We start from the raw sequence: 12,662 nt of genomic DNA, 5'->3' as shown, positions 1-12,662 counted from the left end.
CTACCCCCCCCCCCCCCCAACCCAAAAAAAAAAAGTAATTATCAAGTAATTGTTTCAAATTTTAACACCCCTTAATAAAAATACTAGCTCTGCCCTAGTCGAGCTCAACTTGAGGTTAATTTTAAATTGTAGTTAAAAGCTGATGGGCAAAACTTGGACCTTTCCTTAATGCATAGCATTATAGCGATATGGTTCTTTCTTAAGGGGTAGCCCTGCACATTCAACTAGAGGCTTACCGACTTATCCTGGTCCATGATTTATTTGCATCGAGTCATTGACTTTAGTCCTGCAAAATTCTCATGTCTATGGTTGATATCTCACAGAACCTGTACTTGGCCATCAATCTTTAGCAGATTCATGTTTTGGTGACGAAGAGGATTACTTGATTTAGCTGTCCATATTGTTGGATGAAGCAATTGAAATTTCTCAGGTTTGGTTTCAATCGTCATGCACAAGCATTGTAAAGGTGAGGAAAGGAGAAGGCGGAAGGTCTCTCTAGTCTCACGGTATACAAACCCCACGAGGAAACCCGAGATGCTGAAATAGTCAGTTTATAATTGATTCTGTGCTGAAATAGTTTCAGTTTATAATTTATTCTTTGCTTATTTTATTAAACTTCATAATGTAGTTGTTTTAATGATACAATTGCCTTTAGGAAAGGTATCCCCCAATTTTGTATTTACCAAGTATCTGTACTGACTGAACGTATACATGATACATTATAATTCGCGGGATTCTCTGTTGCTTTCTACTATTGTTACTCAGATGTGTAATTCATTTTCTTTCTCCAGGTAACTGTTTATCATTCCATTTTCAGAGAAACAAGGCAACCCTTTCTCCCATCTGTCACTCTAAAAATCTCTCTATTGCAAGTGCTCTATGAAACTCGTAAGGCACTTAAGAAGTTTGAAGGAAAGAAAAAAATCTGATAGTCTAACGTGGAGATCAACAATTTCTGGTAAAATACTGTCTCTATTTTGGCTTTTGTCAAACTCAACACATTAATACAACTTGAGGCTAGAAGTGACAAAATGGTTTAAAAAAAACAGTTACCCACCCATATTATCCATAAAAAATGGATTGGATAATGAACCATTTAAAAACAGGTCGAATATGGATAAAGAACCATATTATCCACTTAGAAAATGGTTAACCAAACAGATAACTAATGTGTTTTAACTTTTACATTCGTAAAACTTCAAATTGGAGTTCCTCAAGTTTGGAAGACTCTTCTCTCATAAGTGATTATATTTAAGAAGTCATGGATAATATAAATATCCATATTATCCGCCGGATAAACCCGTTTTTATCCGTCTCAAATATAGGTCAGGTCGGATAATTTATAATATAGGTCAGGTCAGATAATTTATCTGTATTTTTAAATTATCCGTTTTGACCCGCTCATATCCAACCCGACACGCCCGTTTGCCAACCCTATATGAGGCTAAGGCTGCCAGTAGCCTGCCACTGAGATACCTTTTGGTTACAAGCCCATCGGCAATAGGCAATGTGAGCAAGCAGTGAATTCAGTTATTCAATCAAACCTTGTAAAAGAATTCACAGGAGCTTATGCACCATTGGCGAAAAGACTACCCTTTATTTGGTACCAATCTTTATTCTTTACATGTGACTAACGTCATTCTACCGATGCCATTATAGAACCTATACTTGCAGGATCAGACTTCATGCAGCTAGACTAACAAGATCAACCAGCGTGATGTCAGTTTAACCATATTCATGGACTTTACATCTATACCTTCTCATATCAGAGGAAAGTGAGAATCTACTGTTATGTGTATACCGAGTATGTACATCTGGCTAGAAGCCAACAAAAGCCATTTTCATTGATCCTAGTACTTCAGGCGTTTCTTCTTTTCAGGAGTTGCATGTACTTGTGTTTTCTTCCCGCAAGTCTTCATCTGAAAATTCTCGAATGCTTCAGAAACAGCTTCTACCAGTAAGATGTTACCAACATTACAAAAGCATATACAGTACTCAGTATAAATTTTTATTTTTTTTACTTTAAATGTGATTCTTTTCCCACTTCTAAGGGAAATGGAGGTTTGAAGTGTGCTTGAGACAGAGAAGCAGGTAGTAGAAAGGAAAATAGGCACAAAGTAAAAGGAATGCGGGTTGTATCTCACTGACCAGTTCAGATTTCCTGGTATAAACTCTAACAATCATATCCTGGTAACATGCAGGCAACAAGTGACTGATGCGGTCATCCTTTATAGGGAATTTCTCAAAGCTATCATAATCCTGTAAACAGTAACACATTAGAGAAGCGGGAGGGAAAATGACATGTCCTCCAAAAAAAGAAAACTACCATATGAAAGTGACATCTTTTCCAGACAACATCTCAAGGGGAATGAGATTTTGAATTGACCTTTTGAGAACCAGAGATAAGAACTTTCCAGAGTTAACCGATGGGGTTTATCCTGCTAAGGTACCAAGGAAGTTTAATTTCTGTGCTATACAGCCTCTTCCATTTAACTGATACACATCAGTGTTTTCAGTAGTTCAGTATAGCTCAACAAAATCGCTGGGCAATCTAGGCAAATTTAATTGATGTTGCAAAGGATATTCTATAACTAGCATGTATAATACCATTATATTACAAGGTTAATTTCTAACTGTCGGAGCACATTGACAAAGAGCATTCACTAAAACTTGTTCATATTAACTCAAATTTCCATCTTCGTAAGTTCAGGGAAAGAAGTTAAGTAAACCTGAAAGAATTTATTTGTTTATCTATTTTAATGTGCCAATTTCTTGAAAGCATACAAGGCAAAGGATATTATAATACCTGGAAGAAGCTGATCCTGGACGAGAATGGAGCACATGAACAGAGGAAAAGAAAAGCAGTTTAGTCATCACACAAACATGAGATCGTCAGCAGCAGTAACCCCAAGATCTAAAATTACCTTTCCAATGGATTATTCCTTCCACTAGCCAAATCAATTTTGACATTAGTAACAATGACATCTTCCTCATTCAAATGAGCATCAAAATTCTGGACAAAAAAGCTACTCTATGAGGGAATGTTCATTACTATCAGGTAAGCAAAAGAGGCCATTAGAGTTATCTGAAGGACCTGGGAACAAGTTATATCTTGAGCTGTCACATTCTTGAAATGCTCCAGCTTCTCCTTGGGCACAGCAAACTCATTACAGAACTGTCAGAATATTGATACAGAAATATTTTAGATATTGTTTCCTTGCTTTAAATAGCTTGATAGTTGATATCATTCAACTTTTTAAGAACGAGAATAACAAGATCGTTAGGTCATGTATAATAGGAAATAACTTGAAGCTATAGATGTTTTCCAACTAGAATTATGACTCTGTACTCTCTGTCTTTGTAATAGATACCTGGTATATATCCCTCCTCCGAATTCGACGAATCAGATTTCTGGATTCCTCTAGCTCTTGATCAGTAGAAGTTTCAATTCTTTTGACTATTGTATCATCTAACTGCACATTATTAATTAACCGATGGTTTAAATTTCAGACAGGCATGGTATTTTGCGTTGCATCAGTGAAAAGATTATCCAACCATCCAGTATAGCTGGTTCGTCTATGTACGAAGCAATTTGAAGATGGTCATTGGCTTTTATAAAGGCATCTACAACCATGAGCTCTATTGCCTAAAAATTATAAGATGAAAAAAGAAAAGAAAGCAAGCACTCGTAATGAGATTTTTATGCAGTAGAAATTAGAAACTTTTTGAAATAAAGAACCCAGTTAAGTAAAATTCTTTGCACCTTCACTTTTGGATGCATATAGACCGTACGATGCAAATCAGCACGTGTGGAAAATAGCTTGTGGATTGTAAGATCTAACAAAATTCATCAAAGGTAATGTAAAAACTGTTTATATATCTGGAGATATTACTCTTTTATGTAACATAATAGTTTCAAGAGTACTAACATTCCTTGGCGCGATAACATATTTCATTGTCTATATGAGAAGGCACGGGAGAAAATATGATATATATTGATATTGTGTGTGATGCAATACAAGAGGTGCTATTTATAGCTACTCTATACAAAGGGGATACTACTCTTATTCCAATGTGGGACAATTACATAGCTATCTCTAACACTCCCCCTAAAGCCGGAGCATATAAATCATATGTACCGAGCTTGTTACATATATAATTAATGCGAGGACTAGTAGTTTCCGTGAAGCAAAAATCACGTGCTCACAATCACCATGAAGAAAGGCATTCTTAATGTCCAACTGATAGAGGGGCCAATGACGAACTGCAGCCATGGATAGAAAAAGGCGAACTGATGCCACTTTAGCCACTGGAGAGAAGGTATCACTGTAATCTAGCCCAAATAATTGAGTGTATACTTTGGCAACAAGACATGCTTTAAGTCGATCAATCTGGCCATCGGGACCAACTTTGACTGCATAAACCCAACGACAACCAACGGTAGATTTACCTGAAGGAAGAGGAATAAGCTCTCATGTACCACTTGTATGTAAAACAGACATCTCGTCACTCATAGCCTGTCTCCATCCTGGATGAGACAATGCTTCACCTGTAGACTTAGGGATGGAAACCGAGAACAATGAAGATATAAAAGCATAATGGGGAGATGACAGACGATCATAACTCAAACCAACATAATGAGGATTAGGGTTTAGTGTGGTCCGTATACCTTTTCGAAGTGCAATCGGTGTACTAGGAGCAGGATCCGCAGTAGGAGCCGTATCAGGTGCAGGACGAGAACCAGATGGGCCTGATGTAGGGCGCGAACGACGATGATAAGTCAAGAGTGGTGTTCCTGTGGCTGGGGAACTACGAGGGATAACACTGGACTCCTCAAAAGTTGGTATGGGTGAAACCTCTGTGGTTGAAGGTGGAGGAGGATTACTAAACTCCTCAAAAGTCGGTATAGGTAAGACCTCAGATATGTCATGGTGGTCAGCAGAAGTGACATCAGTTGTGAAGAAAGGTTTAGACTCGAAAAATGTGACATCAGCTGATATAAGGTACCTATGAAGATCAGGTGAATAACAACGATATCCCTTCTGAACACGAGAATAACCAAGGAAGACACACTTGAGAGCACGAGGAGCAAACTTATCTTTCCCCGGGGCTAAGTTATGAACAAAACATGTGCTCCCAAAAACCCGAGGTGGAAGAGGGTATAAGGCTGACTGGGGAAACAATATTGAATGTGGAATCTGACCCTTGATGGGAGATGAAGGCATCCTATTAATCAAATAACAAGCTGTGAGAACTGCATCGCCCCAAAAACGCAGTGGAACACGAGACTCAATTAGAAGTGTGCGAACAGTCTCAATAAGGTGCCTATTCTTTCTTTCTGCAACTCCATTTTGCTGAGGGGTATAAGGACAAGATGTCTGATGAATAATTCCATGAGAAAACATAAACTGCTGAAACTGAGAAGATACATATTCTAAGGCATTATCACTGCGAAAAATGCGGATAGAGACACCAAATTGGTTTTTGATTTCAGCACAAAAACTCTGGAATATAGAGAATAACTTAGAACGATCTTTCATTAAGAAAAGCCAAGTACATCTTGAGTAATCATCAATAAAGCTAACAAAATAACGAAATCCCAAGGTTGAACTGACTCTACTAGGACCCCATATATCAGAATGAACCAAGGAGAAAACAGACTCTGCATGACTCTCAACACTACGCGTAAAGGAAGCTCGGGTATGTTTCCCAAGCTGACACGACTCACAATCTAATCTAGACAAACTGGATAAACTAGGCACCATCTTTTGAAGTTTGGATAAACTCGGATGTCCTAAACGTCTGTGGATTAGATCTGGAGGATCTGTAACTAGACATGTTGTGGAAGGACTGAGCGAGTTAAGGTAGTAAAGACCTTCTGATTCACGACCTGTACCAATTGTCCGTCCCGTACTGCGGTCCTGCATAATGAAAGAATCATCAATAAAATATATACCACAATTGAGGGCACGAGTCAAACGACTAACAGATGCAAGACTAAAAGGACAACCAGGAACATAACGAACGGAATCTAGGGTGATAGAAGACAATGGGTTGGCTTGTCCAACTCCTTATGCCTTAGTTTGACATTCATTGGCTAAAGTAACAGTAGGAAGAGACTGTGAATATACAATATTCGATAAAAGTGATTTATTACCAGAGATATGATCAGAAACGCCCGAGTCCATGACCCATGGTCCAAGAGTACTAGACTGGGAAACACAAGAGTATCAGTCTGGGCAACTGAGGCTACTCGTGGAGATGTTTGCTTACTTGCTCGATACTGAAGGAGCTCATTATATTCTTCTTTAGATACAGAAAAGCCCTGGTTACCTGTAGTCTTGCTCTGAGCAACGTAGGCATTTTTGGGTGGACGGCCATTTAAGGAATAACACATTTCGCGAGTGTGTCCAAGTTTGTGACAATAAGAACACTTGGGTCTAGATCTCCCAAAACGACCGCCTCCTCGTCTATTCTCCATAGCTTGAGATGCCCGAACATCCACTGTCTGGGATGCAAGAACAGAGGAATCAAGTATCTGTGATGAAATCACTGGGTGACTTGGTGCTGCAGCAAGGCGAAGTAATCGAGAGAATAATTCATCAACTGTAGGACAGTCGGACTCGCCAAAATCTGGTCTCGTACTGAATCAAGATCATGAGGAAGTCCAGCGAGTGTAAGAACTAGAAACATTTTCTGTCGCTGCTCTTGTTGTTTTGACACACTAGCAGAAACTGGCATCAATGTCTCAAATTCCTCCATGACTGCATGTACCTGACCCAAGTAAGTAGACATATCTAATTCTTGCTTCTTTAAGTTTGTCATCCGTGATATCACATCATAGAAGCGAGATATATCATTAGTGTATAACGTACGAGCCTTTGCCCAAACCAAATAACATGTCTGGAATGGCCGAAACAAAGGCATCAACTTAGAATCAATAGAACGCCACAAGATGCTACATAATTGAGCATCAATTTTTGCCCAAAGCGCTATCGCCTTTTCATCTCCTTCGCTAGACTGTTTAATCAGATGATCTTGCACACCTTGACCTTTACACCACAACTCAACAGATGAAGCCCAAGCTAAGTAGTTTGAACCTCCCATTAAAGGTTCCGAGGTAATCATAACATTAGAGTTTCCAGAACTCATGCTTTTAGACCCAAAAACATCAATTCCCAAAGACATCTTGTAAATTATTACCAAATAAGAGAAATAATCAACTGTAATCCACTGAAAATAGAGTAAGGAACACTGAACCAGAATAGGAAACTACTGTAGCAGTTGGAAAGTTACTGTTGCAGTCGGAAAATATTCAAAGTGGTCGGAATGAAATAAAAACAGTAGGGGTAGGATCGGAATTACCAGAAAACCCAACTGTTCTGAAGGAACTTTTTAAAAAAATGGCCGGAAGTCCACTTTTTTTTTGAAATCACTATTCACGCCGGAAAAATAAAAAAGTGGTCGGAATTTTGTGTAACCTGGATGGGCAGGCTCGGAATTGCAAGGGAAACAATCTGTCCTGAAGAGTCGTCGCCAAAAAATGGTCGGAAGGTGGCCCACGCAACGTTGGAACTTCGCCGGAAAATTTTCTTTGGACAGCTACAGTACCGCCAGAGATTTTCACTGGGATTTGGTCGCCGGACAGTGACTACTCTTGTGGTAATGTTGGATTTTTTGCACAACACTGACCGAGACAAAGCAGACGCAAAACAACTTTGAAAGTCGCCGGAAAAAAGGGTTCCGATGACTGATTTTACTTCCCGGAATCGCTAAAATTTATGCACAGCGATAAATCTCTCACGATAGCTCTGATACCATGTGAGAAGGCACGGGAGAAAATATGATATATATTGATATAGTGTGTGATGCAATACAAGAGGTGCTATTTATAGCTACTCTATACAAAGGGGATACTACTCTTATTCCAATGTGGGACAATTACATAGCTATCTCTAACAGTCTATAACACGCATTGTTTCCAGTAACCTGCAAGTAACGAAAAGATAGTACTGTCTTTTCCATAGTTGGTAATGATTTGGGACAAATTCTACAGTTTTACACAAAAGGACCAAATAGAATATGAAGATCATGCCTCTGGAACTGAAAATTGCACCCAAGACCAACAAGCTCTGGTGTCACGCTCTATGTAATCGAATCTGCAAAAAGATTGATTCATGTAATGCAGCTGCAAGTGCATAATTTAAGTTTCATCTGAAGAAAGTAAAAGGGGAGGGGGCCAGTTACTTGTCAACATCTATTCCATTTCGCCCATTAGCAACAATGTCATACAAGAACTGCTTCTCTTTCGAGCTCTATATAGTAAGTCATGAAGCAAAAAGATTCAGTACTGTTTTCATATCATAGCAATTTTAGCATCGGAACATATTCACTCAAATCTTCCCATCAGAATACTTACCACTGGATTACCTTCCTCAGAAGCAACTATCATTTCCTGTGTAGAAAAGAAAAGAGTTTTAATATCATTCAAAGAAAAAAGATCTAATACGATTCAAAGGAAAGTCAAAGATGGAGCTGGAAAGGAGAACTACCCTTGAATCCAAAATAAAGTTTCACAACAAACTGAAAATAAAGATCTTGAAACAATGAACAACGTGAAATTTGTCAGTCTTACATAATATAATTTTGAAAGCATGAGGCACAGCTCAAGAAAAAATTCCAAACCCGTAGTAAATTATGTCATGAAGAAAGACAACCTTGGGGCAACTTATCCTAGTCTGAAATTTTTTAGTGCTGAGATTGTATCTTTATGGGGAGAGAATATCTGATCTAAGAGTGCATTAAATTTTAATGTAAAAACGCATCATGAGATAAAATACTCATTTGACCTTCACTTTCTTCAGACAGTCAGAATCAATATCAATGCCATGCTCATCAACAATGTAGTCTATCATCTTCAAAGACATATCTTCGTGGGACCTGAAATTTTTTAATTAATTCCAGTATGTAGTTAGAAGAGTTGACTAAGATAAAGACTACAAATCTAATTCAACCCTGGGAGCCTGCATCAGTTTATACTTAACAGAAAACTGTGCATGAGATAGAAAGAAGCTAAATTAGATACACAAAAAATTGACCATACATATAAAGTGACAGCTGATTTGTGAAAGGTGAAAAAGTAGCATTGCCATGCAGAAGAGAATCAAAAAAGAAATATAAAGAAATTTTAAACAAGATCTGTTAAGAGGCTCCAAAACATGGGAGGAGAAATCTTTGAATGACTAATTCAGATAATCTCTGGTTCACCTAAACTTTGGAAGAGAATCAAATGAAATTATGGAAATATTGCCAGTGAGAACATTCATCGACTGATCTTTCCACAATGAAAAAAGAACTCACAAGACCGTATGAGTTCATAGTAAAAGAGCTCAATCTATCTGCTGCTCATAGTAAAAGTTGTCATATGTTTGAAAAGATACATTGACAGCTCCAAACATATACAGGGGGTAGTATAAAGTAATGGTAAACCAAGAAAAGTGAGAGAGTGGCGTTGTCAGTCTTCTAATCATAGCAACAAAGAGAAAAAGAATCGCACTTGTACATAAATAAGCATACCATACACACTGCTTTGAAATATGGATGACCGTTCATAAATGTCAAATCTTACATTAGTTATGGAATTCTTTTGAAGTCAGAAATACCGCAATAATACGGGGGGTGGGGGTGGGGTTATAAAGGATAACTCATGAATACAGTGATTGTTGTGGCAATGTCAAACAGACTCCTTCAGTCATTGACTAATTTTTGGATGAGAGGACAGAGGAGTATTTTCACTCAAGATGGAAGAGAGGGCACAGATTGGTAGAAGAATAAAAGACCATAATCATGCATTGATGCACAACAAGAATAAGAGTTCTAGGAAATACTTATAGTCCCAACCGGACCAAATATCTCCTTAGGGGAGCACTATAGGAGTTCTCTTTTTTAACAAATTGAAGAGAATTATATATTGAAGTAGTCATCATGATAAATGTAGAATGAAGTTTATTGTATCAAATCTTTGAGTTCTGACTGATGAAAATGAGAGAATAAGTTTTAATTAACAATTACCACTTAAGGCCGTCACGAACCCGAGGAAGAAATTCACGCTCAAACATGTGACTGAATGGTCCTTGACCCACATCATGTAGTAATCCTAAATGAACTCAAGTAAGAACAATGGCCAGATGCTGTTGAGAAAAATGAAACCTAGTTGGTATATTTCGCTCACCAGCAAGTTTCACGGTCTGTACATCAAAAGATTCAATGCCAAGCTCCCGTCCCTACAGCCATGGCATGTCCATCAAAAAGATCTTATCAAATATAGGGACAAGATAATGTAAATTATGCCATTAGGATATAGTCCTACTTGACAGGTCCTAAGTCTGTTCACAGCATCACTGGCCAGCCAATAGACCCCTAGGGAATGCTCAAATCGAGAGTGCACAGCCCCAGGATAGACCATGTATGTAAGACCTAGGAGAGAAATTGCGACCGAGTCAAAATTACAAGTTTATGTCCCAAATGATGGTAACGCCACGAAAATAAAAAGTTCACAAATGATAGAGAGCGCATAAACTTCCTGAAAATGTTCTAACCACATTACTTATATCGGATATGAACATCAACATGGAACAAAAAACAAATCTTCCTTTATAAGTTTAGTGGCTTTACAATTTGATCAAAGTGACATTTGTTAACCCAAAAGAACCAAATTGCTAACAGTAACTTTAATTGATAATATACCAGAACTTAGCTATCCTCCTTTCCTAAAAGAAGGTTAGTAAAAGACAACTTGCAGTTATGATGTGCAAAAATAGATGACGATATGATGAAGTCGTCTGAAACACATGCATGCTGAGAGAAATAGTTGATGGTGAGAAATCTTGTTTCTTACTTTATTTTAGCCTTTCTCTGAAAAAATTATTCTTCGGAAGAATTTGTCCTTTCAAATTAAGTGCAAGTTGACACTAAAATAACAAAGTCAGAGAGCCAAGCTAATGGTAGTCCAGATGCCCGCACCATCATGCGGCTAATTGACCATGAAAGTCAAGTTTAGCTAATTTATCATACCAGATACTTAGAAACCTATTAAGATTCCCTAATATAGAAGGACATAAAGTGGATACACCAGCGGCAATTTGTTCAACAACCGTTTGAAACACAAAATGTAACCACACAACCAATTCTATTCTACAAGCCTGAAAGATGTACATTTGCAAATCTTTAAAAACTTAATTTCACCAGTAATCATTATCCTAAACATTAGAGAGTTTTCTAATCAGCTTTACGCATGCACAAAAAAAAATTAAAAAGAATAAAAGAAATAAAGAATATACTTACCTAGCTGCTTCAAATCACGAAGGTGGTAACATACACAAGAAAGCACAATTGGAATTATTTCCAGCCAATCAAAAATATCTGGAGCAGGAAAAAACAAATTAAGCTTGCCTCTGAAATTGTTCGGTGTCAATGAACTTCAGAGATAGCTGCAATTAAAGAGCAGAACTGTAGTTAAATATTACTAAGAATATAGTAAATCTGATATCTTAATCAATTAAGTGCATATATCAGGGAAACCATATATCATGCATGCATATATATACTCTATGTTACTTTAACAAACTCTATTTTCAGCTTTTTGTGAAGAAAAAACTATTGCTCAAAAAATAATTACCTATCCACTAAATAAGTGTCTACGACTATGAAAAGAGATAGTCACATTGGTCGTAATCATATTTAGCGAGACATAAATAAAATAAAAAACATATTTAGCCCCTACTCCATATGCCTTGCTACGCTAAGCATGGTAACATTAGCCGTTTATAGTCCCAAACAGAGACTTGACTATCAGCGGCTCCTCTGTTTTCTAACCAGAAAAGGAAACTGTTTCCTTCTTTACAAACTACTACACATATTTTCGCGTACACGCATAGCATACAACCAACTATAAGCCACGGAACTTGAATAGAAAAACACTTCAAATCATCAATTCAATATCTTCAATTGAAGCCAAAAAAAATATTTAATATAATTTAAATTTTTTTTAAAAAAGCAAAACACTTCAAATCATCGAATCAATTGAAAGCATAAATTAAGTACAATTTTAGAAAAAGCAAAGATATACACCGTGTTCGGAAACAACAACAGCGTGCAAAGCATTACAACAGAGTTATAAATCATACGCTACGAAAATTCACGCTCGAACAGGAAATATAAAATTATCAAATCAATTTCCTCGAATCAAAAGCAAAAATAGAAGAAGTAAATATAAGTATTCTGAAGAGCAAACACGTACTCCGATTTTGATAAGCATTACAACACGCGAAGCAGAATAACGGAATCAGAAAGCATAGGCTTTGAAACTTAACCTTTCTAGATTCAAATTATAAAGTCAATTACCTAATTTCAAAAGCAAAAAGAGCAGAAATTAACGTGCTGAAAAGCAAACACGATCATAACATGCAAAGCAGAATAACGGAATTAGAAAGCATATGCTATGAAATTTCAACTCAAACAGGAAAAGGAAACTTAAATTGCCGAAACAAATTTGTTCATTTCGAAAGCAAAAAAGAGTAAAAATGAACTAAAATTTCTGTTAAGCAAAAACGAACTCCGATTTTGATAAGAATTAGAGGATGCAAAGCAGAGTTAGAAACCGT

At 37.3% G+C, this 12,662-nt stretch overlaps 1 pseudogene; it reads right to left on the bottom strand.

Annotated features, from left to right (window-relative positions):
- Window positions 1-1,577: 1,577 nt before the first annotated feature.
- On the bottom strand, window positions 1,578-12,386 carry LOC107827502 (uncharacterized; annotated as a pseudogene).
- Between the last annotated feature and the right edge of the window lie 276 nt (window positions 12,387-12,662).

Source organism: Nicotiana tabacum, chromosome 3 (genome assembly GCF_000715075.1).
Source record: "Nicotiana tabacum cultivar K326 chromosome 3, ASM71507v2, whole genome shotgun sequence".
Taxonomy (NCBI): Eukaryota; Viridiplantae; Streptophyta; class Magnoliopsida; order Solanales; family Solanaceae; genus Nicotiana; species Nicotiana tabacum.
Note: the sequence above shows the minus strand (reverse complement) of the source record. Positions and strands in the feature narration are given on the sequence as shown.